The following is a 17408-nucleotide window of genomic DNA, read 5'->3' as shown; positions in this document are numbered from 1 at the left end:
AACTAGACACAAACCATAACATACCAAAACAAAATACTCAATACACATAAAAATAATAACAACTTGCACTCTAAAAAATAATGGGGCCAGTACCGGTTCTTCAGGGCGATGCCATAGAAGAACCTTTTTCAGGGCTTCAAAGAACCGTTCATGCAACAGTTCTTTAAAGAACCATTTAAACCATTTGTTTGAGCAGTAAAGACAGATTTGTGTAAACATAGCCTATGTGCATTGACCAGCAAATGGTAAGAGAATGCCAGGCTCTGAAGAACCATTTCCAATGTGAAGAACCTTTCGCATAATGCAGTGGTTCATTACAGAGTTTTGACTCTCCATGGAACCATCCAGAGATTTGAAGAACCACTGAAGCACCTTTATTTTTTAGAGTGTGACACAAACCATAACATGTCAAAACAAAGAACACACAACTTGCAGTATATTTTGGAGTGAAAATTATTAAAGATTTTAAGATGGGTTATTGTGCATCCTGCTAATGGATTTATACTCATCAAGATAGATGCAGTGGTTTATTTCCACTAAAATGCAGTTACTGCAGGTGGTGTGAAGTTTCAACGAGTACAAAATGTATACATTTAATAAATGACCATATTTTCCCAAAGAAAAATAAACCTACAACTGTAACTGATTTTTAGTTGTATTTTTGTTGTTTTGCTTATTTTGATTTACTAACATATAATTTCATGATTTGTGCATCTCTTACAAGTAAGCTCCTGTTTGTTAATAAATCCATATTGTATTTAACAATAATTCCTACTTCCTCCTTCAAATAATCCTGGTGATCAGGTGAGTTAAGTTGAAACCAGTTGGCTGAGGCACTGAAATTTCATGACATGGTCATGACATTTTAGCCATACTTACAACCTAAAGTTCAAAAAGACAAATTGTATTGCATGCCAGCAAGCTGTATACAATGCTATGCAAAAGTTTGGGCACCCCTGGTCAAAATTGCTGTTACTGTGAACAGTTAAGCAAGTTGAAGATGAAATGATCTCCAAAAGGCATAAAGTTAAAGATGACTCATTCCCTTTATATTTTAAGCAAAAACAATTTTTTTATTTTCATCTTTTACATTTTCAAAATGACAAAAAAAGGAAAAGGAACCAAAGCAAAAGTTTGCGCACCCTGCGTGGTTAGTACCTAGTAACACCCCCTTTGGCAAGTATCACAGCTTGTAAACACTTTTTGTAGCCAGCTAATAATCTTTCAGTTCTTACCTGGGGGATTTTCACACATTCGTCCTTGCAAAAGGCTTCCAGTTCTACAAGTTTCTTGGTCTGTCTTGCATGCACTGCTCTTTTGAGATCTATCCACAGATTTGCAATGATGTTTAGGTCAGGGCAAAACCTTCAGCTTGTGCCTCTTGAGGTATTCCATTGTAGATTTTGAGGTGTGTTTTGGATCATCATCTTATTGTAGAACCCATCCTCTTTTTAACTTCAACATTTTTACAGATGGTGTGATGTTTGCTTCCAGAATTTGCTGGTATTTATTCAAATCCATACTTCCCTCAACCAATGAAATGTGCCCTGTGCCACTGGCTGCAACACAACCCCAAAGCATGATCGATCCACACCCATGCTTCAGACTTGGAGAGGTGTTCTTTTCCTGGAATTTGGCACCCTTTTTTCTCCAAACATACCTTTGTACATTGTGGCCAAAAAGTTCTATTTTGATTTCATCAGTCCACAGGACTTGTTTCCAAAATGCATCAGGCTTATTTAGGTGTTCATTTGCAAACTTCAGACGCTGAATTTTGTGGCTAGGACGCAGGAAAGGTTTTCTTCTGATGACTCTTCCATGAAGGTCATATTTGTTCAGGTGTCGCTGCATAGTAGAACAGTGCACCACCACTCCAGGGTCTGCTAAATCTTTCTGAAGGTCTTTTGCAGTCAAACAGGGGTTTTTATTTGCCTTTCTAGCAATCCAACGAGCAGTTCTTTCAGAAAGTTTTCTTCATCTTCCAGACCTCACCTTGATCTCCACTGTTTCTGTTAACTGCCATTTCTTAATAACATTATAATCTGAGGAAACAACTACCTGAAAACACTTTGCTACATTCTTGTAGCCTTCTCCTACTTTGTGAGCATCAATTATTTTATTATTCAGAATGCGAGGGAGTTGCTTAGAGGAGCCCATGGCTGTTGATTTTAGGGACAAGTTTGAGGAGTCAGAGAATTTATACAGCTTTAAAATCTGCATCGTCTGACATTTCCTAACGAAGAATTTGAACAAGCCACAGCTCAATAAGCTAATTAAGGTCTGGAACCTTGGTAAAAGTTACCTGAGAACTCAAATGTATTGGGATGCCCAAACTTGTGCATGGTGTTCCTTTTCTTTTTTCACTCTCCAATTATACAAAACAAAAATAATACACAAATCTTGAAGAAAACACTGAAAAGAAATGTGTTGTCTTTACTTTTATGCCTTTTGGTGATCAGTTCATCTTCTGCTCACTTAACTATTCACAGTAACAGACATTTTCAGTAAGGGTGCCCAAACTTTTGCATGCCACTGTATGGTATGGGGTCCTCTGGGCTCTCTCCAGTTCCTTTAATATGGTTTACCCTACAGTGGTGCCACCACCATCATATGAAGGAAATATTCTTGAGTAGACACAAAAACACCAAGCCAATAAATGATGTTCAAATATAGATTTCCTATAGAACTTGAGTTTTAATAGAAATTTTCTATCCTATAGAACACAGAGAAAAGGCTATAGAAACTTTTTGTATAGGACGCAATTTACAGTCTCCTATAGAACCATGCTGAAATCCTATAGAACACCAGAGTTCCTACAGAACTTCTATAGGACATTTTTTGCAGGGTCCTCTCCACATTTAACCCATCTGAAGCAGTGAACACACATATGCACATACACGTGAGCAATGAGCACACACACACACACACACACACAGAGCAGCGGGTAGCCATGCTAACAGCACCCGGGGAACAGTTGGGAGTTAGGTGCCTCGCTCAAGGGCACCTCAGCCCAAGGCCGTCTCATATTAACCTAACCACATCTTTGGACTGTGGGGGAAACCAGAGCACCCGGAGGAAACCCACGCAGACACGGGGAGAACATGCAAACTCCACACAGAAAGGCCCCCGCCGGCTGCTGGGCTCAAACCCAGAACCTTCTTGCTGTGAGATGACCATGCTAACCACTTACACCACTGTGCCGCCTCAGGATGTACCCATACCATCTCAGTCTCATCTCGCTTATCTTAATTCCCAAGCTCTCCACATGTGCTGTCCCTCTGATGTGCTCGTTCCTTATCCTGTCCGACCTTGTCACTCCCATCGCAAACCTTAACATCCTCAACTCCACCACCTCCAACTTTGCCTCCTGTCTCTTCGTTATGGGTACGGTCTCCAATCCATTCATCACAGCTGGTCTCACTACTGTCTTATACATCTTACCTTTCACTTTTGCTGGGACTTTCCTATCACAAATGACTCCTGAAATCCTTCTCCAACTGCTCCACCCTGCCTGCACTCTCTTTCTCACCTCACTATCGCAGCCCCCATTTTCCTGCATAGTTGACCCCAGTAGGGTCATGGGCAAGCTGGAGCCTATCCCAGCTAACTATAGGCAAGAGGCGGGGTACACCCTGGACAAGCTGCCAAATCATCGCAGAGCTGCTGACACATAGAAACAAGCAACTATTCACACTCACATTCATACCTACAGTCAATTTAGAGCCACCAATTAGCCTAACCTGCATGTCTTTGAACTGTGGAGGAAACCGGACCACCCGGAGGAAACCCACAGGGAGAACATGCAAACTCCACACAGAAAGGCCCCCTTTGACCACTGGGCTCAAACCCGGAACCTTCTTGCTGTGAGGCGACAGTGCTAACCACTACACTACTGTGCCACCCCAAATCGTCACTATCATTGAGGAAAGTGTTATGTGATGGTTGATTTTCTGGAGACACTTATAGAATAGAATAAGGCTGTTTCTAGCCATTGAAAAGACCAGGGGCTTAGTCAGGTTTTCCTGGGGCTTGTATTTTTTTAAGGGAGATTGGCATAGATAGGTTGAGGAGGTTATATCTAACTTTACAAGAAATACCATCACCCACACACATTCAAAGGTGATGACATCTTTATTACTGATTTTTTTTCACCGGTCTTTTTAAATTTATGTACTTCACTTCAGTTGTTGTTTCACTTCACTTCAGTTGTTATATATATATATATATAATTTCTCACTCATATCTCTCCTTTAGGACCACAAAGGCATAAATTGTAAGCTACATTATTATATGACAGCATTCAAAATTCCAGATGATATCCCATCTCACAAGACTATGATCATATAAATATGTCTTCCAAGTTTCTCTCACACGCATGCACACACACACACACACACACACACCCCAATACGATTTTCTCCAGTGCATCCAGGCTCAGTTGACTGCAGCAGCTCATGTGGGGTGTCTGGACAACACAAATTTATGTTGATATTAATATTGCATGGCAAAACATAAACACTGTTTTATCCCTATATGTGAATCATATGCCAAAGGCCTGGCTATGGAATGGTCAGCTGGCTGGTTCTGTGTAGGCTCCATGTAGCAGTAAAACATAGGATTAAATTATGTCAGGGCAACTATTGGTGTTTACATGAACACAAATTGTTGTTGACCTGTTAAATAAACTTAGTCCGGGTAAATAGACCACCGCTGTAGATATTCATTAAACCACTCGAACTTTTGAGCTCGTCTGGCACACTGATCATACAGACTCTACACTGTAAATTCAACATAACCAGGCTATACAGAGCGGTTTTTGTCCAACAATAGTGGATTGTTGTTGTTTTTTTAAGTCATCTTCCAATCAGCTCTGAATGTTCTTCTGTTGGTGGTTACCAAAATTTTGAGCAGTGCAGCTTTGTGCAGTGCTCAATTATGTCCCTCTCCCCCACCATCTTCAGACTCTGCAAGTCAAGTTCCAATCTGTTTCAGTCACTTGTTTTCTATTAATCTCTTACTTGTTTTGAAGGTGAAAATACCCGGCGCTATACTCAAAATACCCGAGGCTATAACCCTGAGTGATAGGTCCTAACATCACCACCGGAATAGAATAGAAGTTTATCAGGATAGTAATGAATAATTATACAGGACCAGTCAAAGGTTTGGACACCCCTACTCATTCATAGGTTTTCTGTATTTTGACAATTTTCTCCGTTGTAGAACAATACTGAAGACATCAAAACTATGAAATAACATATGGAACATATATGGAATTACGTGATAAACAAAAAAGTGTTACTAACCCCATTTCCAAGAAATTTGGGATATTTTCTAAAATGCAAAAAAAGCAAAAATCTTTAATTTGTTAATTCATGTGAACCTTTATTTAACTGACAAAAGTACAATGAAAAGATTTTCAATAGATTTACTGACCAACTTAATTGTACAGAATGTTTAAAAAAAATTGATATCATCACAATCTAATAACTTTTCCAATTTTCATTCAATTGACCTCAAATTTTAACAGCATGTGTGGAAACAGGTCAAAATTTTATCCATCCATCCATCCATCCATCCATTATCTGTAGCCGCTTATCCTGTTCTACAGGGTTGCAGGCAAGCTGGAGCCTATCCCAGCTGACTATGGGCAAGAGGTGGGTTACACCCTGGACAAGTCACCAGGTCATCGCAGGGCTGACACAGAGACAAACAACCATTCACACTCACATTCACACTAGAGGTCTGCGCGGGTCGGATTGTTCAGTCCCGCCCCCGCCCACGCCCGCATTGTGCAGTCCCACCCCCGCCCGCGCCCGCATTGTGCAGTCCCACCCCCGCCCGCGCCCGCATTGTGCAGTCCCACCCCCACCCGCGCCCGCATTGTGCAGTCCCACCCCCGCCTGCGCCCACATTGTGCAGTCCCACCCCCGTCCGCGCCTGCAAAGAATTATGATTTTCAGTCCCGATCCCGCCCCCGCCCGCGCCCACAAAAAAATTATGATTTTCAGTCCCACTCCCGCCCGCAAATCCCGCATGATGCAGACGTTCACGTTATTTCTCAGGAAAGTTCTTGTCTTGACACAGTGTGATGGTGCCCCGCTCCCTACTTTGAGTGGATTTGAGCATAAATATCTACAGCTCATGTTTGTTATTGTTTACCTTGTTTCTGAATTCAGCATGTAGTATCTCTAATAATAATAATTGGTGCTGTCAAACGATTAAAATATTTAATCACAAATTTTTATTACATGAGAAACCATTGTAATTCTCTGATCAGTATTAAAAAAATGAATGGGCTTGCTTTGTACCAATGTTGTTGTTGTTTTTTTTATTGCGAAGCAGAGCTAGTAAAAGAAGTGAGTTAATTTACTGCTTGCGTTAGTCTACAACTTTAATCAGAGAGACAGGTTACACAGTGCCGGTAGGCTTGACTCAATGCTATCCCAGAAATCCTTCCTGTAATATGCAAATTTGGCTGTCCAATCAGAGGCGGCCAAATTTGCATATTACAGGAAGGATTTCTGGGATAGCATTGAGTCAAGCCTACCGGCACTGTGTAACCTGTCTCTCTGATTAAAGTTGTAGACTAACGCAACAAGTAAATCAATTCACTCATGGTTCTTTTGTTAGCTGGGTGTGAACTACGAGTCATTGGAGTGATCAAAGAATTTCCCCTTAAGGTGACAAATGGTAAGTTTAAAATGCCATTTTTCTGCAAATTTAGGCATCTTAAAATGTTTTTATTAATGCCAAATAAAATATCTAGCACAAATTATATATGACATACATAAATTAATAATTTATAAATTTTGTTTCAAGCACGTTTTTAGTTAGCGGGACTGCAGCTTATCACCGCTCCCACCCGCGCCGCATATGTGCACTTCCGGTCCCGCCCGCAATGAGCTTTCAAAATTTGTCCCGCGGGACTCCCGCGGGAGTGCAGGGCTCTAATTCACACCTACGGTCAATTTAGCCCATGTTTACATTAGACCGTATCAGCGGATCATCAGATTAACATTTTTAAAACGATTAGTGTGCACACAGCAACACCAATACACGATTTGCGTGCACACAGCAACACCAATACACGGATACGCTCGGCTCCGCAGGCATCCTGCGCTCCAAATCACTCCGCCCTGAACAGCGAGTGCCCTCTGGAGGGTGCGCACTCCGGCCCTGTGCAGCTCACAGAGCACGCGAGTGAAGTGCACAAGCTGTGATTCGGGACTGAGCCGCTGTGTGTGTGATCCCAGCGCATATCACTTACCACTTGCAAGTGGAAGGATGGCAAGCCTAAAGACAATCATAACTACACAATGGGCAGTATTTGCATCAGTATTTGCAGTATTTTCATACTTTTATACTCTGTAATGAAAGGTGATACAAGGCGGAAGTCCGCGCCGTTTTTCAGCAGTCGCGTCACATGACCAACGCCAGCGAATCAGGAAGGTGGATGTCACAGTGACGTTGTCCAGTGACGATGCCAGCTAGAGCTCAGCACAGCGTATCCGCGTATTCTCAATGTTTACACAGCAGCGGACCAGACACGATCTGGATTGAATACGTGGACCCTGGCGGATTCCCGTTTCCCGGGGTTTCCAGGCGGTTTAATGTAAAAGGACAGTGCATCCGCGAAGAAAACGAGACAGATACGGTCTAATGTAAACTTGGCCTTAGAGCCATCAATTAGCTTAACCTGCATGTCTTTGGACTGTGGGGAAAACCGCAGCACCCAGAGGAAACCCACACAGACATGGGGAGAACATGCAAACTCCACACAGAAAGGCCCTTGCTGGCCGCTGCACTCAAACCCAGGACCTTCTTGCTGCGAGGCGACAGTGCTAATCACTACACCACCATGCCACCCATCAAAATTTTATGTTTAAAGTTTTTTGTTTTTATCTTTTTAGGTGTAGAAATGCCATTCACTGGGAAAAAAGGCATTTTGTGTGTTAGAGTACGCTCAAATACAGTCGAACAAGACTGTGCAGTGTGCATTTATGAGAGAATTCTCTAAAAATGCACTGTCACCAGAAAAGATTGTTACCAAAGACATGCTGCAGCATGTTTGGCAAGAAGCTGGATTACTGACTTGACGTGTGCCGTGTCTCAGGTGGCGCATATATTGAAAATTTGTGAAATCATTGATGGAATCCACATTCCTTTGAATTTCTCATTCAAATTTTGAGGAATAAATCTTATATTGCTCAACATTAAGCCTGTTCAGTTTCATTTGCCTAGACTATGTAGTTTCTGGGATATTTGCATCTCAAATTATATAAAAATTTTTGAAACACCCTGTATTTTGTAAATATAAACAAAGTTTAGGGCAGCACAGTGGTGTAGTGGTTAGCACTGTCTCCTCACAGCAAGAAGGTTCTGGGTTCGAGCCCAGTGGCCAACGGGGGCCTTTCTGTGTGGAGTTTGCATGTTCTCCCTGTGGGTTTCCTCCACAGTCCAAAGACATGCAGGTTAGGCTAATTGGTGGCTCTAAATTGACCGTAGCTCTGAATGTGAATGGTTGGTTATCTCTATGTGTCAGCAGCCCTGCAATGATTTGGCCACTTGTCCAGGGTGTACCCTGCCTCTTGCCCATAGTCAGTTGGGATAGGCTCTAGCTTGCCCATGACCCTGTGCAGGATAAGTGGTTATGGATAATGGATGGATAAACAAAGTTAGAATTTGATGCTTGCAACACATTCAAAAAAAGTTGGGACAGAGGCAAAATAAGACTGAAAATTTTATAGGATATTGAAGTAACACCATTTTCGAAGATTCCACAATAAGCAGGTTAATTGGTAACATGATTAGGTATAAAAGGAGCAGTACCAAAGGCTCAGTCTTTGCAAGCAAGGATGGGTCGTGGCTCACTTCTTCATGCCTAAATTCATGAGAGAATTGAAAATCTACAGGACATAATATTGTAAAAAGATTCAGGGAATTCAGCAACATCTCAGTGCATAAAGGGCAAGGTCAGAAACCACTTTTGAATGTGTGTGACCTTCAAGCCCTCAGGTGGCACTGCCTAAGAAACTATCATGCTAATGTGACAAATATAGCCACATGGGCTCAGGAGTACTTTGGAAAACCGTTGTCACTTAACAGAGTCCACTGCTGCATCCAGTAATGCAACCTGAAACTGTATTACGCAAGCAGGAAACTGTTTATCAATTCTATGCAGAAATGCCACTGATTTCTCTGGGCCTGAACTCATCTCAGATGGACAGAAAGACAGTGGAAATGTGTGCTGTGCTCAGATGAGTCCACATTTCAGCTTGTTTTTGGGAAAACTAGACATTGAGTTCTCAGTGCCAAAGGTGAACACAACCATCTGGTTTGTTATCAGAGAAAGATGCTGTGAAGGAAATTTAGTGAATGAACATTCCTATTCTCTGTGTTTCTGTGTGTTGAGTTCAAGTAGCCTAGTGTACTGAGAAGAGTTGTTTTTCCACATGCTGTAATCACCTTTCTGTGGCCTTGGCTGGTGATAAGCAGGGTGTCTGAGTTCCTGCACATCCCAGAGCACGCCAGGTGCACACTTTAACAAAGCTTCATAGAAAATCTTGAGCCAATCACGTGAAGATGCGAGCAGTAAGTGAATGCCTTTAGAGTATAATAGATAACAGTCACTAAGATACAACTCAGAGTGCGCATACTCTCGGTATCATCAGAAGTGGTGTCTTCTTCTTCTTCTCTTCTTTTCTTCTTCTTTTTCCTTTTCTATTTTATATATCTGTTTTATATGATCTACTATAATAAATAACTGAAAAGACAACTGCTAAGCATTCTGAAGTGTTTATTAGAAGTTTCCATTACAATGCAAAAGCCAGAATCTGCGAAGGTATGGGGGGCATCAGTGCTCAAAACATGGGTGAGTCGCATGTGTGTGAATGTACAATTGATGTATTGGGGCATATATTGAGATTTTAGAGAGACATATTCATCAAGGCAACGCCTCTTCCCTGGAAGTCCATGCTTATTTCAGCAGGACAATGCCAGGCCTCATTCTGCATGGGCTACAACAGCGTGGCTTCATAGACACAGAGTGCATGTGCTTGACTGGCCTGCTGCCAGTCCAGATCTGTCTGCTATTGAAAATGTCTGGCAGATCGTGAAGAGGAGAATCAGACAACGGTGACCACGGACTCTTGAGTAGCTAAAGTCTTGTATCAAGCAAGAATGGACAAAGATTCCAATTGCAAAACTGCAACAATTTGTATCCTCAGATCCCATACCATTAAAAAGTGTTATTAAAAGGAAAAGGTGATGTAACACAATGGTAATAATGCCTCTGTTCCAACGTTTTTGAGTGTGTTGTAGGCATCAAATTCTAACTTTGTTTATATTTACAAAATACAATTAAGTTGGTCAGTAGAACTATTGAAAAGCTTTTCTTTGTACTTCTGTCAGTTAAATAAAGGTTCCCATGAATTAACAAATGACAGATTTTTGTTTTTATTGCATTTTGGAAAATATCTCAACTTTTCTAGAAATGGGGTTAGGAAATATATATATATATCTTAACCATATATATATATATATATATATATATATATATATATATATATATATATATATATATATATATATGTATGTATGTATGTATGTGTGTGTGTGTGTGTGTGTGTGTGTGTGTGTGTGTGTTTCATATTTTAGATTCTTCAAAGTAGCCACTGTTTACCTTGATGACGCTGTGCACACTATTGGCATTATCTTAACCAGCTTCATGAGGTAGTCACCTGGAATGCTTTTCAATGAACAGGTGCCTCGTCAAAAGTTAATTAGTGGGATTTCTTGCTTTCTTAATGCATTCGAGGTCAAATAGTAAATAATAAACATACAGTACATAGCCCTATTCCACAACTGTAGTAATCCATATTATGTCAAGAACCGCTCAGCTAAGCAAAGAGAAACGACATCCGTCATTACTTTAAGACATGAAGTGACTTTTAATTAATAAAAATAAAGAAGGACCATTGAATTAGAAGGTATGTTCAAACCTTTGACTGGTACTGTAACTTACTAAAGTCTTTTCATGGCACCACCAGCACCTTGTGATGCCTGTGTAGGTTTCCTCGGGGTGCTCTGCTTTCTTCCCACAGTCCAAAGACATGCAGATTAGGTCAACTGGTTACTCTAAATTGCCTGTAGGTTTGAATGTCAGTGTGAATGGATCTCTGTCTCTCTGTGTTAGAACTGTGATAGACTGGCAACCTGTCCAGGGTGTACCCTGCCTCTTGCCCAGTGTCAGCTGGGATTGGCTCCAGCTCACCCATGACCCACAATGGGTGAGCTGGAGCCACCCATTGTGGGTCATGGGTGGCTTTCTATAATGCTTTTTTCACTTTAAAAGCAGTATAGAATGAATGAATGAATGAATGAATGAATGAATGAATATAATTTTAAGAACACCCACAAAAAAAGTAAAAATAAAAACATCTTAGCCTGTGCATGTCTATAAATGAAATGTAAGCATTTTGCATTAATTCATTTCTATCTGAACTACAGTACATACATGGAAAAAAAACAAAAGGGAGCACTAATAGTACATAACTGGGAACTAGAAATGAAGGAAATTGTTACAGATGGAATACCTTACTTATTATTACTTGTAAACATTGCAAAGAAAATAATTTAAAATGAAGAATAAATAAGTGCTTGGGGGAGACAAACAATGGTGAGTTGTGATTGGTCATTGGGAACAATGATGATTGGTGATTGGCAATTGGGAACGATGGTGATAGGTAATTGGTCATTGGGAACAATGGTAATTCGTGATTGGTCATTAGGAACCATGGTGATTAGTGATTGGTTATTGGAAATAATGGTGTTATGTAGTTTGTCACTGGGAACATAGGCTTGTGCAAGCACAATTCAGTCGGGCTTTATTGTTGAGTCAACTGAACCTGCTTTCAACTTGCATGTAACCAGCAGCCGTGATGTGAGCTGGAGAGCTATACTGAGTGCAAGAGAGTTGCTAACATCTGCTCAAAAATTCAATAAATCTATTACTAGTCTTTTGGTTTAAATTAAGGCACTATAGATGGCAACATTGTGCACAATAGCACAGGATGGCAGATGCAACCCTTGCAAGCATTTCCACCTGAATTGCCACCCAAGCTCTGACCTCAGATCACATCTGAGAGGTTTGTCACGTTTGTGCAAGTCATGTACACATTATATCTAGCTGATGCAATTTATGATGATGTAGGTATTTTAAATAAAGCAACTATGAAGCCAATATCTTAACATAATTATATGGCAATTAATTTTACATCAGGAATCCAGATATTCATTTTGCACTACATATTTTTCAACTCTAACCTTATCCTAGATATAAACATAATTATTCTATTCACATTCACTGGATATGAGCAGTCGCACACTCTGATTGGCTACTCTACTACTAGGCTATCAGCTCATATACCAGGAGTAGAGAAAAACAAAATGGCAGAGCATTTTGCTGAACCAACCGAGGACAAAATAAAAACTCTACTCGAAAACAAAACCCCAAAAATTATTATCAAGTATTTAAAAGAAACATAAATAGCTAAAAGAATAGATATTTGTTTGTTTGTTTGTTTGTTTGTTTTTTTGTTCCCCCCCCCCAATATATCCTGTTCCACACTCCAGCCAGTAATGCACCTTTAAGTTGGTTTCCCAACCACCAAAAAAACCCTAAAAAAGAAAAACTCCCAAAAATACAAAAGAGCAACAAAATATGGAATAAAAGTATATGATTGTAAGAACGTATCTTTTTTTTGTTTTTCAAGAATTATTATTATCGAATTTTTCACAAATTGCTAGTCATTCGCCAATTTGTTTACATTCTAAGCGGAAATGATTCTGTCTGATGTTTTGTATAAAGGTTTTATTTATCAAATTTGCCAACAATAAACATAAAAATGCTCTGTTTCTCAAAATCCAGTGAATGTGGATAGAACAAAACAGTTATTCCACTCAATTTCCTTGTACAGCACGGGCGATTGCTCTAAGACAGCGAGGGAGGCTCAGCCTCCTCTAAAAATGACGAACATCGTGTAGGATGAATTGCGCTAGGCTTATGTTATAGCCGACCTTATAACATTGCTATTTCAGATCCAGAATCATAGAAATATATGTGCTCAACCCACTATGGTGCAAAATCATTCCCTTATAACTTTAATGTGTGCGTGAGTTTCTCCCCCTCGTGACAGCGCGATGCAGCCCAGCCTCAATGGACTTCAGTGGCATTTGGGAGCGATGCGCTTTTCAATCTCAAAATGCAAGACGGTTATTGGACAAATACTGCGAAAACGCCCGCCCACGGACTCCCAGCCTCACATGGGAGGGACATGGCAGTTTCCGTGAGGAGACTGGTGATTGGTGAAAGCGGCCGGATATTTTCTTTGATTGACAGCTCATTTCAAATATAGACAGGCAGCGGTGAATTTCAGTTCAGTCCCATGCGGATTCGCAAGTGGTGTGGTGTATTGTAAGAGATCAGCTTACATTTCGATTTCATTCATTACATACGGTTTCTACCAGCTTTTTTAGTTTATATATATTTTCATTGTAAATAAAGTGTAAATATAGTGTTGTCAAGTTTGCTATCTTAGTTCCAGAAATTTCGTTTATTTGAGTGACTGAACTTGAACTTGAGGGGGCTAGTCAGCTAGCAAGAAAGCTGTACACGAATGCCAAGCATTGCTGATTTAATTTTGGTGAAGCCATTTGCCAGTCTTCCTTTCGAGGAAAAAATTAAAGAGCAGGGTAAACCAATGCCTCAAATTGACTTGGTGAAAAAGGTAGGGAATAATACTCGTTCCTTTCAGCTCTCCTGGTACGAGAAAGTGAATTGGCTAACAGCAAGTGACCCACATCAACAACAGTAAATAGGCTACTTTAGTAATATGTCATGGAGCGTTAGTCTACAACTTTAATCAGAGAGACATGTTACACAGTGACGGTAGGCTTGACTCAATGCTATCCCAGAAATCCTTCCTGTAATATGCAAATTTGACTGTCCAATCAGAGGCGGCCAAATTTGCATATTACAGGAAGGATTTCTGGGATAGCATTGAGTCAAGCGTACCGTCACTGTGTAACCTGTCTCTCTGATTAAAGTTGTAGACTAACGCAACAAGTAAATCAATTCACTCATAGTTTTCTTGCTAGCTGGGTGTGAACTGTGAGTCATTGGAGTGATCAAAGAATTTCCCCTTAAGGTGACCAATGGCAAGTTTAAGATGCTATTTCTCACGCAATCTGACTTTTTCTGCAAATTTAGGTATCTTAAAATGTTTTTATTAATGCCAAAAAAAAAATCCAGCACAAATTATGTATGATAGACATAAATTAATAATTTATAAATTTTATTTCAAGCACGTTTTTAGTTAGCGGGACTGCAGCTTATCACCGCTCCCACTCTCGCCGCATATGTGTATTTCCGGTCCCGCCCGCAATGAGCTTTCAAAATTTGTTCCCCGCCGCACTGCTTTGCGGCGGGTCCCGCGGGACTCCCGCGGGAGTGCAGGGCTCTATTTCACAGTTTGTGACCCTGCCAACAATCAGCCAGATCAGAGGCAAGAGTATGGGCAAAAATGATGTTTTTTCTTTTAAAATCTGGAAATATTGTAACCGACCAGCCTCCCCTGTTTGAAAGACTACCAGCCGCCACTGTTGTACAGTACATGGCTTATAGCCAACTCAGTATTAGGCGCCTCGTCGGCCATCAGGTCATGCATGACTCGATTTCATGGAATAACTCTTAATTTCCTTCAGGATGAATAAAGTATCTATCTATCTATCTATCTATCTATCTATTTTACCACCTCTTAGTGCCCCTTGAACTTTTTGCCACCAAACTTCTAAATCTTCTGGACACTACTCAATATACTTGTACTCATAATCATACTCAATTTCATAAACTGAGCTGCACCTCGGAAGTTGTATATAAATGTGCCATTAAGTGAAGCAAAGAAATATGATAGTGGCAGCTGTGTAAAATCTTTCACCTAGGAATAATGGCTGGTGGCACAACATCTTGCTGCACAGCATTCTTCTCACCACTGGAGACATGCTGGATTATTGGGTGAATCATGTTGCCAGATTGGCTGCGAACCGCCATTGTTTCTGCAATTGTTTAATATGTGCTGTAAAACAAGGTACATGGGCAAGTGGACATTGTAGGTTTAAAAATGAAGCCAAAATGTCTCTGAGGCACTGTAGCACATTTATTAACCCCATCCATTATCATGTTAGTGAATGAAGACAAGGATAACTTGTGTTAAACATAATTTTAAGTATTTAGGTTATGTTGAGTGTAAATGGCAGCATGGTAGTGCAGTAGTTAGCATTGTCGCCTTGTAGCAAGAAGGTTCTGGGTTCAAACCTTGTGACTTTCTGTGTGGAGTTTGCATGTTCTCCCTGTGCCTGCATGGGTTTTATTTAGGTGCTCCAGTTTCCTCTTACAGTCCAAAGACGTGGATTAGGTCAATTGGTTCCTCTAAGTTGCCCATAGGTGTGAATGGTTCTTTGTCTTGGTGTTAGCCCTGCAATGGATTGGCAACCTGCCCAGGGTGTACCCTGCTTCTTGACTGAAATCAGCTGTACTGTGATTGGCTCCAGCTTCCCTTGTGACCCTGATGGATAAGCACTATAGATGTTGCATGGATGAGTGTAAATTTTGACTGCTGTTGATCAGCATATTTTCAGTTGCTATTTTACATTGGCTACTTACACTTACATTACTTTGATTAACATGATGGCTTAGCAAATGTCACCTATATAGTAAAATGGTAGCTCTAAAATCATTTCCTGACAATGGTAAAATCAATATACTTGCATAAACTACAGTTTAGCATTTTGTTGTACTTACCACTTTGAGATAGCATTCCATGCACCATTTTAAGTTGCACTTCAGGTACAAGTAATAGCTCTCGAAGTGCATTCTACCACCATGAAGTGGGGCGTGTCCAGGACCAATATATGTGAGCAAAAACCGATGCATTGTCCGACCAGCCATATCTACTGTCTGGCTCAAATTTGGACCTACTGCCCAGACTCAGACAAGATTCAGACAAGACTCATTCAAGTTGACCAAAGAAGGTTAAAAAACAGCAGAATGGGAATAAGTAATTATGGAGTAAATCACTGCATTGTCCACTCATTTATACAGTCATTGAAATGTACTAAATTTATTTGGTTTACCGACAATCCAGTGTGTTTAAAAATAACATTGTAGGCCAGCTGCTTAACTACAGTATTCATCTTCAGTAACAGAGCCCAGCTGACATCTTTCTGCACCTAATAAACCTATTAGATTAAATATTTGACATTTTATTCACTTTTGGTGAAAGAGCATATCACACCCAGCAGAATTGTTTTTCTAACATCCACTTTCACAAGTTTAAGGGACAGTGTTGCTTCTAACCTTGAACATTATATAGTGGGGCAAAAAAGTATTTAGTCAGCCAGCAATTGTGTAAGTTCTCCCACTTAAAAAGATGAGAGAGGCCTGTAATTTTCATCATAGGTACACTTCAACTATGAGAGACAGAATGGGGGGAAAGAATTCAGGAAATCACATTGTAGGATTTTTAATGAATTAATTGGTAAATTCCTCGGTAAAATAAGTGTTTGGTCACCTACAAACAAGCAAGATTTCTGGCTCTCACAGACCTGTAACTTCTTCTTTAAGAGGCTCCTCTGTCCTCCACTCGTTACCTGTATTAATGGCACCTGTTTGAACTCGTTATTAGTATAAAAGACACCTGTCCACAACCTCAAACAGTCACACTCCAAACTCCACTATGGCCAAGACCAAAGAGCTGTCAAAGGACACCAGAAACAAAATTGTAGACCTGCACCAGGCTGGGAAGACTGAATCTGCAATAGGTAAGCAGCTTGGTGTGAAGAAATCAACTGTGGGAGCAATTATTAGAAAATGGAAGACATACAAGACCACTGATAATCTCCCTCGATCTGGGGCTCCACACAAGATCTCACCCCGTGGGGTCAAAATCATCACAAGAATGGTGAGCAAAAATCCCAGAACCACACGGGGGGACCTAGTGAATGACCTGCAGAGAGCTGGGACCAAAGTAACAAAGGCTACCATCAGTAACACACTACGCCGCCAGGGACTCAAATCCTGCAGTGCCAGACGTGTCCCCCTGCTTAAGCCAGTACATGTCCAGGCCCATCTGAAGTTTGCTAGAGAGCATTTGGATGATCCAGAAGAGGATTGGGAGAATGTCATATGGTCAGATGAAACCAAAATATAACTTTTTGGTAAAAACTCAACTTGCCGTGGTTGGAGGAGAAAGAATGCTGAGTTGCATCCAAAGAACACCATACCTACTGTGAAGCATGGGGGTGGAAACATCATGCTTTGGGGCTGTTTTTCTGCAAAGGGACCAGGACGA

The sequence above is a fragment of the Neoarius graeffei genome, chromosome 1 (genome assembly GCF_027579695.1).
Source record: "Neoarius graeffei isolate fNeoGra1 chromosome 1, fNeoGra1.pri, whole genome shotgun sequence".
Classification (NCBI taxonomy): Eukaryota; Metazoa; Chordata; class Actinopteri; order Siluriformes; family Ariidae; genus Neoarius; species Neoarius graeffei.
The sequence above is the reverse complement of the archived record's forward strand: the minus strand, read 5'-3'. Positions refer to the sequence as shown.